Source organism: Hakea prostrata, chromosome 9, assembly GCF_041222555.1.
Source record: "Hakea prostrata isolate BN-2017 chromosome 9, UWA_Hpros_2, whole genome shotgun sequence".
Classification (NCBI taxonomy): domain Eukaryota; kingdom Viridiplantae; phylum Streptophyta; class Magnoliopsida; order Proteales; family Proteaceae; genus Hakea; species Hakea prostrata.
The window spans coordinates 25,426,758-25,440,638 of NC_142608.1; the positions used below are offsets into that span (position 1 = coordinate 25,426,758).

At 38.6% G+C, this 13,881-nt stretch overlaps 1 pseudogene; it reads left to right on the forward strand.

Moving 5' to 3' along the window:
* Positions 1 to 10,372: 10,372 nt before the first annotated feature.
* On the forward strand, positions 10,373 to 13,743 carry LOC149005056 (kinesin-like protein KIN-14F; annotated as a pseudogene).
* Positions 13,744 to 13,881: the final 138 nt, after the last annotated feature.

Genomic DNA, 13,881 nt, shown 5'->3' on the forward strand with positions numbered 1-13,881 from the left:
CTCCAAAAATCGGCTCAATCGGACACTGGATGACCATCCGATGAAGAGGTTGATCAAAACTGGACAGAGACCCTCAAAAACGGGATTCTTGAGTTTTCTATATTTGAATTGGATTCTTTCTCTCGGAACCTTTTTGTATGTTGCTGTACCATATCAAAACCGACTTAAGTTGCCAACAATGACAACACCTTCATTTTAGGCCAATGGAACAACAATCTCCCCCTTTGGAATTGTTGGCAACTCAACCTCCTTTTCTCTTTTCTCTCCCCCTTTGACAACAAGTACAAAGGATGCTTTGTGCTCCCCCTACCATAGAGCTCCCCCTACATAGATTCTTCCATAGGAGTGCCCACCGCACCTTCCTACCCTATGGAGAAATGATGTTCTATGTATTTTCTCACTTACTCCCCCTTGGAGCCACAACTCCAAGCTTTACTCTTAATCTCAAAACTATGTTTGGACAGTGGTTTTGTGAAGATATCAGCCACTTGATTTTCTGTGAGAACAAACTCCAAACTCACTTCACCTTTTTGACATGGACCACATACATGATTTGAAAGCCTTTTAATCTTTGGAAGATCTCTCACAACTTCCCTTTTACTGAGCTTGGCAAGATTCTTGAGATTTATATGCCCCAATCTCCTATGCCATAACAAGCTTTCATCCTCTTGACTCACCATGCACCTGTCTTCACTAGTGTTTGATAAGACATATAAGTTTCCGGTTGTTCTGGTTCCTAAAGCCACTGCTTTGCCATTTTTTGGCTTCTTGATTTCACAACCTTCTTTAGTGAAAAGAACTTCATATCCACCATCACAGATTTGGCTCACACTAAGAAGATTGTGTTTGAGCCCACTCACATATAGAACATTATTGGATTTTAACTTTCCTTCATCCAGCTTAACTGAGCCTCTACCTTCAATCTTGACCCCATCATTGTTGCCAAATCTCACTGAACCACCTTTCACTACATCAAGGCTTGAAAACCTATTCTTGTCACCTGTCATATGTGTGGAACACCCACTATCAAGAATCCAAGGTGTCTCGCTACTATGAGCCTTGAAAGCTGTTTGAACTACCAAGGAATTTATCATTTTCCCTTTTTGTCCTTTCTCAACCCAAACTGCTTTATCTGATACATCAATAGGTTCCCTCGATTTTCTTTGAATTGTTTGTGTATGTCTTTGAGCTAGCTTTTGGGGAAGGTTTATCTCCTTCTGTGAAGGAAGAGCAGTCCAATAATACCTTGCAATATGTCCCAACTTGAAACACCTGAAGCATACTATTTTAACCTTATCCAATGGAGCAAATCTGTTTATGTTTTTGAATGCCACAACCTTGTTTTGTCTTCTACAGTTTGCCACTTTATGTCCAAAATTATTGCATCCATAACAATACCCATTAAAGCCTTGACCATTAAATGTTTTATGATAAGCTCCAGATGTGCCTTCTTTACTCATCTTTGGCTTGGTCTTCCCAATATATGGATTCTTTTGGTGCTCCTCATCAAGACTCATTGGATTTGTTGTATTTCTATTTCCATTGGTCTTATTTACATTTGAACATTCCCCCTTTGAGTATCCAAGACCAGTTTTAATATGAGGTGACCTCTGAACACTCAAGATCTCATCTAGTACCTTATCTTTTCCCCAAGTAGAAGTAAAGTGAGTAGTCCCTGTCACTTGATTTTCAACTGTCTTGTCCTTAAAGTTCAATGTAACTGGAGTGGATGATGTGGTAGCTTCTAAATAACTCCTCTTTTGTTCTCCTTCAAGTTCTGATCTTAACCTTCCAACTTCTTTCTCAAGTTCTTCACACTCTATACACTTGAGAGAGAGGCAAGATGATGAGTCATTTATAACATGCTCCAATTCACTAATTGTGACAGTCAACTCCTTGATTGTTGTCTCAGAATTTTCAAGTTGATTCTTCATTTCTCTATTTTTCTTTCTTTCCTTTTTGAGATCAAGCAAGGCAGAGTACAATTCACCAACATAATCAATTTCACCTTCAGTGTCTTCATTATCATCATCAGAGGAGTAGCATTCGTTCTTAGTTAAGTCATTGTCTTCATCTGATTCTTCTTCAGAGGAGTAGCATTCGTTCTTAGTCAAAAGACTTCTCCTTTTGAAATGGTTCCCAAAGTCTTTGAAGCTGCCTTCACTTGTGGCCATTTTTACAAACTCTCTGATCAAATCCCGAAGTGGTTACACTTCTCTTCACGGGAACTTGGCTCTGATACCAATTGTTATTCCCAGATTGACACTGAGAGGGGGGGTGAATCAGTGTTTTCAAAAATTCACCACAATGTGGCTGGGTCTACCAGACAGTGTACCACCACTCGCAATCAAGGCACTCCAATATGTGCAACAAAGAAAAATAAACAAAAACGCAATGCACCAGAGTTTACGTGGTTCGGCCAAATTGCCTACATCCACGGAATAATACCCTACCTAGGGTTTCGTATATTATTCAATACACTCTTAGATATTTTGACTGCTACAACAGTCCAGGAACACTAATCCCTACTATAGTCTAAAATGCAATTCAGACAGGGCACCAACCCCAACCCCCTAGACAAGCTCCAACTTGCAAGGTCACATTATTTTGATCTACAACAGTCCAGGAACACCAATCCTCGTTATAGTCTAAAATGCAATTCGGACAAGGGCACCAACCCCAACCCCTAGACAAGCTCCAACTTGCTAGGTCACAATGTAAACCAATAATTCAAGTTCCCCATATTACACTCATGAGCTAGATTCTTCATCACTAAACATAACCTAGAAAATAATAGACAATCACTTGTGAATACGGGTTACCTCAACTTGTGTAAGATGCATGGTAACAATACTTGTTTCTCTTTTTCTCCAACTCCCTTTTTTTTTCTTTTCAATCTTTTTCAGTTTTCTCTCTTTAAAAAAAAACCATACAACCATGTTCCCTTCTTTTCTTCTGCTGCTTCTTTTTTTCTTCTCTTTCACTTTCTTTCTTGTTCAGCAAAACAAAAGACTTCTTATTCCCAAGCTTCAGATCTCCATAGCCAACCAACGTCTTCTGATTCGACCTCCACGCTATTCCCAAGCTCCTCAAAACGTCCTTCTCTTTTGCTCTTCTTTTATAGATTAATTTAACTCAGAGTTTGAATCAAACTCAGAGTTCCTATCTGACTTAAACAATGAGTGTTTTAACGTACAAATCGGACTAACTTCGAGATCTCCAATGAACAATCCCACCGTTGGATTTGAAGATCAAGAAGTCATGAAGCTCTCCTCCAAAAATCAGCTCAATCGGACACTGGATGACCATCCGATGAAGAGGTTGATCAAAACTGGACTCAGAGTTTGAGTCAAACTCAGAGTTCCTATCTGACTTAAACAAGGAGTGTTTTGACGTACCAATCGGACTAACTTAGAGATCCCCAATGAACAATCCCACCGTTGGATTTGAAGATCAAGAAGTCGTGAAGCTCTCCTCCAAAAATCGGCTCAATCGGACACTGGATGACCATCCGATGAAGAGGTTGATCAAAACTGGACAGAGACCCTAAAAAACGGGATTCTTGAGTTTTCTTTATTTGAATTGGATTCTTTCTCTCGGAACCTTTTTGTATGTTGCTGTACCATATCAAAACCGACTTAAGTTGCCAACAATGACAACACCTTCATTTTAGGCCAATGGAACAACAATCTGATTAGGTATGATTTGGGATTGTGAGGTGTCCTTTTGACACTTTTGTCCTTGGACATTATCGGAAATAGTATGGGATGTTTCCGAGGTTGTCCATCGACACTTTCCCTAATTATTGATTGTCATGCCTAAGGCTGTCTAGCAGTGTTTGGCTAGGATGTCCCCGTTATATCAGACCCAAATCGGAAGGGTATTGAGACCGAACGACCCGTGGCAGCAATGGGGATTCACGGGTGCTCAAGACCGGTAACCAACCCATGAGAGGACGGGAATCACATTGTGGGGGCCATGTATTGGAGGGTTGCATATGGTTAGACTTGGGCTCATGGGCACTCGAGACTGGTGAGTTATATCCGTGAGGGGACATAAGAGCTTCCCGTTTACCATATGTGGATAACCAATAGGGTTGATGAGTCCGTATTTGAGAGAGTCAAATACGCTGACTCTAGTGGAAAGGATACCGGAAAGGATCCCGAGAGGAGAGGAATGGAAGTATCTGAACCTGAGTTGATGTAATTGAGTAGATGACTTGCATTGAGCTAGGTTTTACCCTGACATGCGCCAGTACTTGGACCAAATGGTGATGTGAGAGAGAGATGACTTTACCCCCAGCCATGGAATGTCTGAGAGGGATGCCGGACCCACTACCAAACGGAGCCGTATGCATGACCTACCCAAAGAAGTATGGTGCTATGACTTAAAACATGTCTGAGAGGGATGCCGGACCCACTACCAAACGGAGCCGTATGCATGACCTACCCAAAGAAGTATGGTGCTATGACTTAAAACATGTCTGTCAATAGAGACTAGCATACATAGAGTTTAGATGCATACATACATTATCTTTTTCATACTACATTGCATTTTGCTATGTTTTGCCACATGTTATTTATGTTGTTATGGATTAACTACCTTACTGAGTTTCTTCGAAACTCATTCCTTTTTGTACATTGTTTTGTTAGACTATTCTCTAGTGCTTGACTACTATGAAGAACCATACACTGAAGCGCAAGCCGATGAAGCGTACTACACGCAAGGTGTTGGCAACAATCAAGATTACTCTGATGATCCCTCAGTTGATCAAGTTGCGTACCACGATTAAAGGCAACGTGGAATTGGAACATCTCAAATGGATTGATGAAGTCCACTATTTTGAAGATGTCATCTATAGGATAGAAAACTCTTATGTTTAGTTGTCTTTCTTAGTTCCTTTGATTTAGTTGTTATTTCTTTTAGACTTACATACTGCATTCCGTTGTATTTTGTGGAGTGAGTTTCCGCCTCTCTCTACTTCTTTTGATATCTTTGGATATCTGGTATCATTTTCTGGCACTCGATTATATTGTTTATTCACTTCTTGTTTTGAACCTTATTTATAAAATTTAACCTTGATTATTTCCTGTTTATGATTATGTTATTGTATATGTGGGAGGATGATTTCCTCGATACTTGATCTTCGGGGCTGTGGATCACACTCTCGGGTATGCCAGTTAGGGTACCGGCTGGGAGGATGTGACAATATCTCCAATAATTTCTTTATTCCGTTTACATACCTCCGTCGAGACCCCAATTATGATGAAAGGATTAATTTGAACCCTCTTGAGGAGTTCTCCATCTACACTAACACCTTGAAAAGTGGTGTCAGGTTTCCCTTCTTTTCTCACTTGTTTTCTTGCTATTTTGAATCACTGGGACTTGTGTCCTGGTATGCTCCTCCCGAATAGTTTACGTCACATTGTCGACTTCTTAGGTTTATGTTTCGAACTAGGAATTTCTCCTTCCCTTCCTGTCTTTTCCCATTTTTACTACTTGAGCAAATCCAACCTTCCTAGGTGGGTTTTCTCTTCCAAACGCCCAAGGAGTAAATTGGGTAGGTTGGGGAGTATCATAGCTGATGGTACTTGTGAAATCCAGCCCAAACCCGAACCTAGACACCCTGTTTGTTTTGGATGAAGAAGTGATTTGATTGATGTTTGACCTTGAAGTGGGACCCTGAGTTCAGTGTGGATATCTTTGGGAGGTCCTAGGAAGTTATGTCAGACATTTCCCTAAGTTGGTTGAAGGCTTAAGTGTTGGTTTTGATCCTTGGAGATCCAAAATTCAGCAAAATGACAAAGGGAGGCCCATTGGTCGATCCTAGGGGTGTCAATTTGTAGCCCGAACCGTTAAAACTGAACCGCACCGGCCCATTATAGCCCAAACCGGACCGAACCAAACCTTAATGGGTTGTGTTTGGGCTGAGGGTGGCGCAGAGCCCGCACCAACCCAAAACCGAACCGCAACCCATTATAACCCATTTTGTAACTTTACATTAAATAGTATTTGAATCATTATAATACCACTAGGTAGTTGGCATTGACAATTAAAAAAATTTAGCATGAATTCAAAGATCAAATAGTCATTTTACTACTTAATATCTAAGTTATTGATTTCTATAGAAATGGGTGGGTTTTTTTTAATTGAAATTGACTCATAGCAACTTTGCTTTCCATAGAATATTGGCTTTTGTTGTATGATGTTCAATTGTTTATTCTTGTTCTTTTTCTTGCACACCATAAACCGTTAGTCAACTCGAGTCTAAACCGTTAGCTCAAACCGTTAGTTAGCCCGAACCCAAACCGCACCAAACCGAAACTGGCTCGAAACCGTTATTTGCTAATGGGCTGTGTTTGGGCTAGGTGTTTTTTAGCCCGAAACTCTTAAGCCTAGCACGAAAACCACCCCAAACCACACCATTGACACCCCTAGTTGATCCCATCGACCAAAGGAACTCCGGAAACAGAATTGGCTATTTTTGGAAATTTTGGATTTTGGATCCCTTATATAATGTAACCTCGGTCTAAACCTAATTGTTTTGCCTCTAAACTATTGGAGAAAGTGGGAAGAACCCTAAAGCCTCCTCCTTAAGCCAAGGAAGATCCCCAAGCATTCAACCAAAGTCTCTCTTTGATTACTCTTTTAAAAGGTTGGTATTCTATCTCTTTCTTGTCTAATCTACTCTCTTTACTGTTCTCTTTTGTTGTTTGAATTATGAGGAAGGAATGACACTACTATAATGACCCAACTTCTGATCTCCTTGTCTTAGAGTGAATCCCCATTCACTCTATGTTCTCCCTTGAAGCCATATGGTGACCCTCCATGTATTTGATTTAGTTTTGTTAACATGATCTACTTTTACTATAGTTTTCTATTATAAATTGTGTTAGACCTTCTCCTTGGTTGTTTTCTATGCATGATCTATTGTTCTCTATCCTTTTAATTGAGTCCCCTTTCATTCTAGCCTCTCCGTTATGATCCGCGGTCCTAAAAGGGTGTTTTTTTTAGAATTCTTTTCCATTGACCTTTTTAGATGTTTTTGGTGGATCGTTCTCACCCACGAGCTCTTTCATTGGGTTTACTTACCTCCCCTCTTAACTATACAAATAGCACTTACACCTCCTCTTAGTTGGATAATATCACTTACCTCCCCTCTTACCTAGCAAATATATCAAACACCTCCCCTTTGTTAATTTTCTTGGTTAAATTTAGGGTAAATATCACTTACCTCCCCTCTTAGCTGGACAAATAGCACTTACACCCCCTCTTAGTTGGATAATATCACTTACCTCCCCTCTTACCTAGCAAATATATCAAACACCTCCCCTCTGTTAACTTTCTAGGTTAAATTTAACTTTTGCCGTTAAATATTTTTCTAAAATCCCAAACTTCCCTTGACTTAAAATATGTTTTTATTTTAAACCATCATTGCCGTAATCACCCCTAAAAGTTAAAATACTAAATTACCTCAATTAAAATAATTATGAAAAATCAAAACTAAAATCCAAATTATCTTTAGTTATTAAAAGCCCAACATGCCCTTTTTAAAAAAAAAAATTATCAAACAATTAAAAAAGCCCAAAATAGTAGTACGTGTTTAATTTTATAAAGATACCCTTTCTTTTTTAATTGCATTTTTAATTTACTTGAGAGTTGTACGTGTTTTTTTAATTGTTTGATAAAAATATAAATAAAAAAGGGCATGTTGGGCTTTTAATAATTAAAGATAATTTGGGTTTTAGTTTTGGTTTTTAATAATTATTTTAATTGAGGGTAATTTAGTATTTTAACTTTTAGGGTGATTATGGTAATTTAGGGTTTAAAATAAAAAATATTTTAGTCAAGGGTAGTTTGGGATTTTAGAAAAATATTTAACGGCAAAAGTTAAATTTAATCGATAAAGTTAACAGAGGGGAGGTATTTGATATACTTGCTAGGTAAGAGGGGAGGTAAGTGATATTATCCAACTAAGAGGGGGTGTAAGTGCTATTTGTCCAGCTAAGAGGGGAGGTAAGTGATATTCACCCTTAAATTTAACTTTTATCATTAAATATTTTTCTAAAACCCCAAATTATCCTTGGCTAAAAATATTTTTTAGAATAGAATCACTTCAACATTCTGAGCCGATGTATTTGTCACAATGTTCAAGTCAGGTGAGTGCATATATTCTCTATTTATATGGGGAAAGGGAAGCAGGAGAGGGGCTAGATGAAAGGAAAGGGTGGTTGGGTTGTAGGCTAGGGAGGGGCCTATAGTGTTTAGGATCATCTACTATTGTTTTTGTTGCAATAAATTTTATAATCCGAATCCCCTAAGCCAGGTTGAACTTGGAGAAGCAAGTGGGGCTGACGCTCATATGGCTTTTTGTATGGATGCTTTGTTTGATCATATATATTTTTGTGGCAAAGTTTTTTGTATGATTTTCTTGGAAATGTAATGATACATTTGAATAATAGAAAGTCATATTTTGAATCCATTAATTCTTATTGGTATTTGATCTTATATCCATCTTAAAATGTAGCTATCACACAGGGGTCATCTACTAGCTGTTAAATTCCATAGTAAATTGAAACCATTTTGCTCCTTTTTGTAATGAATTGTCCTCAATTACAAAATGTTGGCTGAAATTGACTATCGGAATTTGTTATTTGATATATGATGCTTATGAATTACAACTTACCCTATGAATAGATGAGCAGTGGAGCGCAATAAGCAATAGTCAAGAAACATGATGCCTTTAGGGTTGAGTGGCTCTGGCAGAATGGAAGGAAAAAATAAAAACTTACCATAAAGACTCGTATGACTCCTACGTCAAACTCTTCTCCTTTGAAATATATAGAATTTTAATGAAAAAAATAGGGTCTAGTGTTTAGTTTTTTTGATATATGATGCTTTTGAATTACAACTCAATGTAAAAATTATGGATTATCCATTGGCCATATATTCCCTGGAGTAAAGCAGCACAGGGTATAGGTACAAAATCAATTTTTTTTTAAAAAGGGAAGAATGCCCAGACGCGCCTTCTTATCAGACGGACATTGTGATTGTGGAGCAATTATAGGGTGCGCCGTCTGAGAGTCCGTTTTGTGTTCCGTCTCAGACGGCGGCGCGCCTTCTGGAGGACTCCTAAATAGAGATGGCGCGCCTTCTGTAGGCCTTCTTAGTAGAAGGTGCGCCATTTGCTCTCAGACGGTCCAATCCGTCTGAGCTACTATGATTCACTAGTTACAGGTAAATCACAGTTCACAGTGGCTCAGACGGACTGCTCCGTCTGATCAGATGTAAGGCGCGCCTTTTGCAGGCCTTCTTAGTAGAAGGTGCGCCATCTGCTCAGACGGTCCAATCCGTCTGAGCTACTGCGATTCACTAGTTACGGTAAATCATAGCGGCTCAGACAGACTGCTCCGTCTGATCAGAAGGCGCACCATCTGAGCATTCTTCCCTTTTTAATTTTTTTTTTTTTAAATCTTGTACCTCTACCTTGTGCTGCTTTACTCCAGGGAATATATGGCCAACGGATACTCCATAATTTTTACATTGAGTTGTAATTCAAAAGCATCATATATCAAAAAAATTAAATGCTAGACCCTATTTTTATTGTATTTTTTCATTAAAATTCTATATATTTAAAAGGAGAAGAGTTTGACGCAAGAGTCATGGGAGTCTTTATGGTAATTTTTTTTCCTTCCATTCTGCCAGAGCCACTCAACCCTAAAGGCATCATGTTTCTTGACTATTGCTTATTGCGCTCCACTGCTCATCTATTCATAGGGTAAGTGGTAATTCAAAAGCATCATATATCAAATAACAAATTCCGATAGTCAATTTCAGCCAACATTTTGTAATTGAGGACAATTCATTACAAATTGGAGCAAAATGGTTTCAATTTATTATGGAATTTAACGGCTAGTAGATGACCCCTATGTGATGGCTACATTTTAAGATGGATATAAGATCAAATAACAATAAGAATTAATGGATATAAAATATGACTTTCTATTACTCAAATGTATCATTACATTTCCAAGAAAATCATACAAAAAACTTTGCTACAAAAATATATATGATCAAACAAAGCATCCATACAAAAAGCCATATGAGCGTTGGCCCATTACACAAACAACATAAATACTTTGGACTACAAATCATGACTCCACATCATCATCGGAAGGCTGTGGTGCTGGAGGAGGGATCTTTAAGTGGTCCATGACATGATGTATGAGACTCTCTAGCGATCCCATACCGCTCCTCATCTCGCTTTGAATAGAATCCAAGCGATCATCAAACTGCTCTTGGATAGAGTCCAAGCGATCATCAAAGTGCTGTTGGAGGCGAGAGATGTGGTTGTCAAAATCTTGGAACTCAAATGACTGCGGTGGAGGACCACCATGCTCTTGCTTCTCCTCCCCTTCCACTTCCATCCGTTGAGACTCATCATGGCGTGCTTCTTCAATTGCGGGTGCATGTGAGGAGGGGGTCGTCGGCAGTTTTTTAAGAGGATGAAGGGGGGGGGGGGGGAGAGTCACAGTCTTCGTCCTCGAAACTAAAGTTTTGATGTCACTCCATTAAAATGGCACTCCACCCCATATCCGAGAACAAAGTTTTGATGTCAAAATGAGCGAAGGCATCATAATCAATACTCTTACCCCGCTCAATGTTTCTAGCTTCCAATTTTTCATACTTTGCACGGGCTCTGTTATCCCTAAACCACTTGTCCCTTCGTCTGTTAGCTGGAGGAGACCTAGGGAGTGATTCAAGAGCGGACTTATCACGCGCTCTAGAAATAGAGGCACCTTTACTTTTGCCTCGAATTGATGCATTCTTAGCACAAACCATTCTTGACAATAAATATATGTCAACCAAAAGAATGAGTCAGTTATCAACTAGAAATGACAGTTTGAAACTCATCAAAATGAATTTAGAATGAAGTTAGAATAGCATGCCTTTGTAGCTCATTATCACAATTTATTGAACTTCCTGTAAAGAGATTTATCAGTTTATTTTTCACTATAATATTAGGAAGCATCAGGGTCTACTGCCGAGTGAGACCCTTCTTGCACGGGCAACAAAACCGATTGAGCAGCGTTGATCATATAGAAGAAGGAAATATTACAATAGTTACCCCTTCAAAAAATACGGAAAAGAAGCACGGAGATTATTTACTTTTAACAAGGTTTTTGGTCCAACTGCAACTCAAGGTCACTAAGGTCCCCCCATCATGTTTGTTTTCCATTTATTTCAGATTTTTTTTCCCACTTATGGAATTTCATGTACCACCTACTCATTTTCTGTTTCATTGCAGAGGAAGTCTTCTCAGACACTCAGCCCCTAATTCGATCAGTTTTTGATGGTTATAATGTTTGCAAATGCATACGGCCAGACAGGATCAGGAAAAACATACATTATGGTAAGACTCAATTAATTATTGTGCGACACTCTTATTTGGTTCCATCATTTTCTTTCATTTCACTAGCTGTAACAGTTCAATGATGTGCAAGCAATTTAAGCTGGTTCTTTTGGTTTGTATATCCAGACTGGGCCAAAAGAGCTTACAGAGAAAACACAAACAACATAAATTACCGGGCATTGAATGATTTGTTTCTTCTATCACAACAAAGGAATAAAGATACCTTTTGTTATGAGGTTTCTGTTCAGATGAATGAAATTTACAATGAACTAGTACGGGATCTCCTGGTTACTGATGGTTTGAACAAAAGATATCCTTTGCAACATTTGGTTAATTTCTTTCTATACTTGAGCAAGTTGGATGCTTTTTTCTCCCATCACCCACCCCTACTTCCTAACGAGAGGAATGAATTCCTTAACTGTTGAACACATTAGAAATTCGTAACAGTTCTCAGAGGGGACTTAGTGTACCAGATGCAAGTCTTGTACCTGTTACATTAACATTTGATGTTTTTGAACTGATGAACCTTGGGCAAAGAAATCGAACAGTGAGTACAACAGCCCTCAATGACCATGGTAGTCAATCTCATAGGTATGAATATGAGTTGTTACATCTGGTATTTGGATTGAAATGTCCAGTGATGCTGATTTCTGTTTTAATTTCTCTTGCAGTTGCCTGACTGTTCATGTTCAAGGCAAAGACATGACAACTGGATCCATTTTCCGTGGGTGTATGAAAGGGTTAACAAACCCGAAGTTACAGGAGATAGACTAAAGGAAGCTCAGCATATTAACAAATCACTTTCTGCCCTAGGCGATGTGATCTCATCCCTTGCCCAAAAGAATTCACATGTTCCTTACAGGAATAGTAAACTCACACAACTGCTTCAGGATTCTCTAGGTATAAAAATAAGAATCTCTTTTCTCCTTAGTGCATTGGAACTTTAAAGCTATATTTTCTTTTAAATAATCACATTTTGGATTTTATTGATGTATAGGAGGACAAGCCAAGACACTAATGTTTGTTCACATTAGCCCTGAACCTGATGCTATTGGGGAGACAATTAGTACACTCAAGTTTGCTGAATGTGTTTCTACGGTCGAGCTTGGTGCCGCTCGAGTAAACAAAGACGGTGCAGATGTCAAAGAACTCAAAGACCAGGTTCTTATACATTCTTTCTTCTGTTACTTTTTGCCTGACATTTATAGGAGCTCCATCTAGTTTTGCTTCATTTTTTCATCTAAAAGAAATTTATTCTATTCTTGATTCTTGTTTCAGATTACTAGTCTTAAAGCAGCCTTAGCAAGGAAAGAGGGAGAAACTGAGCATATCCAGCATCCCACACATTGCAGCCCTGAAAAGCATGTATTGAAGGCTGGTGGTTCATCACCTTTGCATTCTAGTAGATTACTAGGTGGAGATATGCCAGCTAGTCACAACAACCACTGACAACCAATGGAGGATGTAGGAAACTTAGAGGTAATTTCACCTTTACATCTAGATGTAGTCAAGTCTTGTGCTCTTAGTTATAGGATTATTAATTTTGTAGTTTTTTGGGTGAATTATTAATTTTCTACTTATAATGTCATATTTATATATGACATATAAGATTTGGTTGCCTTCACGCATTTTGACGCAATGACATTTGATATTTGCTTTCAAAAGGAAACATAGAAAATCTCTGCTTGTAGCTACAAAAGTGCATTTGGAGTAAATGGTGAATTACATGTTTAGTAATGTAATTCAATTTGCCTAACCTTCTGATTTCTATCTTTTGGGAAGTAATAATATCTTTCAAAAATGCAATCTAGGATATGGATCTAGATATACCACATACCCCCCCCCCTCTTTCTACAAGCTTTTCAAGTACAGATCTAATTGGAAAGTGTACATATCAACTAGCCTCACATATTATTTAAAAAGTGTACACTGAATAGTTTTCAACTTGAGACTATGGATTGTTCTGCTATTAGTTGCTAATGAATTTATGATCAGAATAAATGTGGAGTTGGAAATTTGATATTCTCATTTTATAGGTAAGGAGTAATTCTCTGATGAGGCAAAGAAGGCCAAGCCTTGATCTACAAGAATTATTGGTGAATTCACCCCCATGGCCACAAGCCAGTAGACCTGAACAAAATTTCCATAAGGAGGATGATAGGAAAATTGGGTCAGACAATTGGGTAGATAAGGTCATGGTTAACAGGCAGGAAGTTGTATATGAAGATGAAAAATCATTGGGGCATTGGGATGGTGAAAATGTGCAGTTGCTTGAGAATTTCTTTCAGAGATTTCTCCCTGACTCTAAGGTCTACACAGAACAATACTAATGGCAAACGCAAACTAAATAAGGCCATGGCATTTAAATAAGAGCTCTGCCACTTCATTTCCCATTTTCATCTGTTTTGCTCTCACGCCATTGTGGAGAAACTCTGGAATTTTGCTTGGCCTGCTGCTCTTGCATTGCT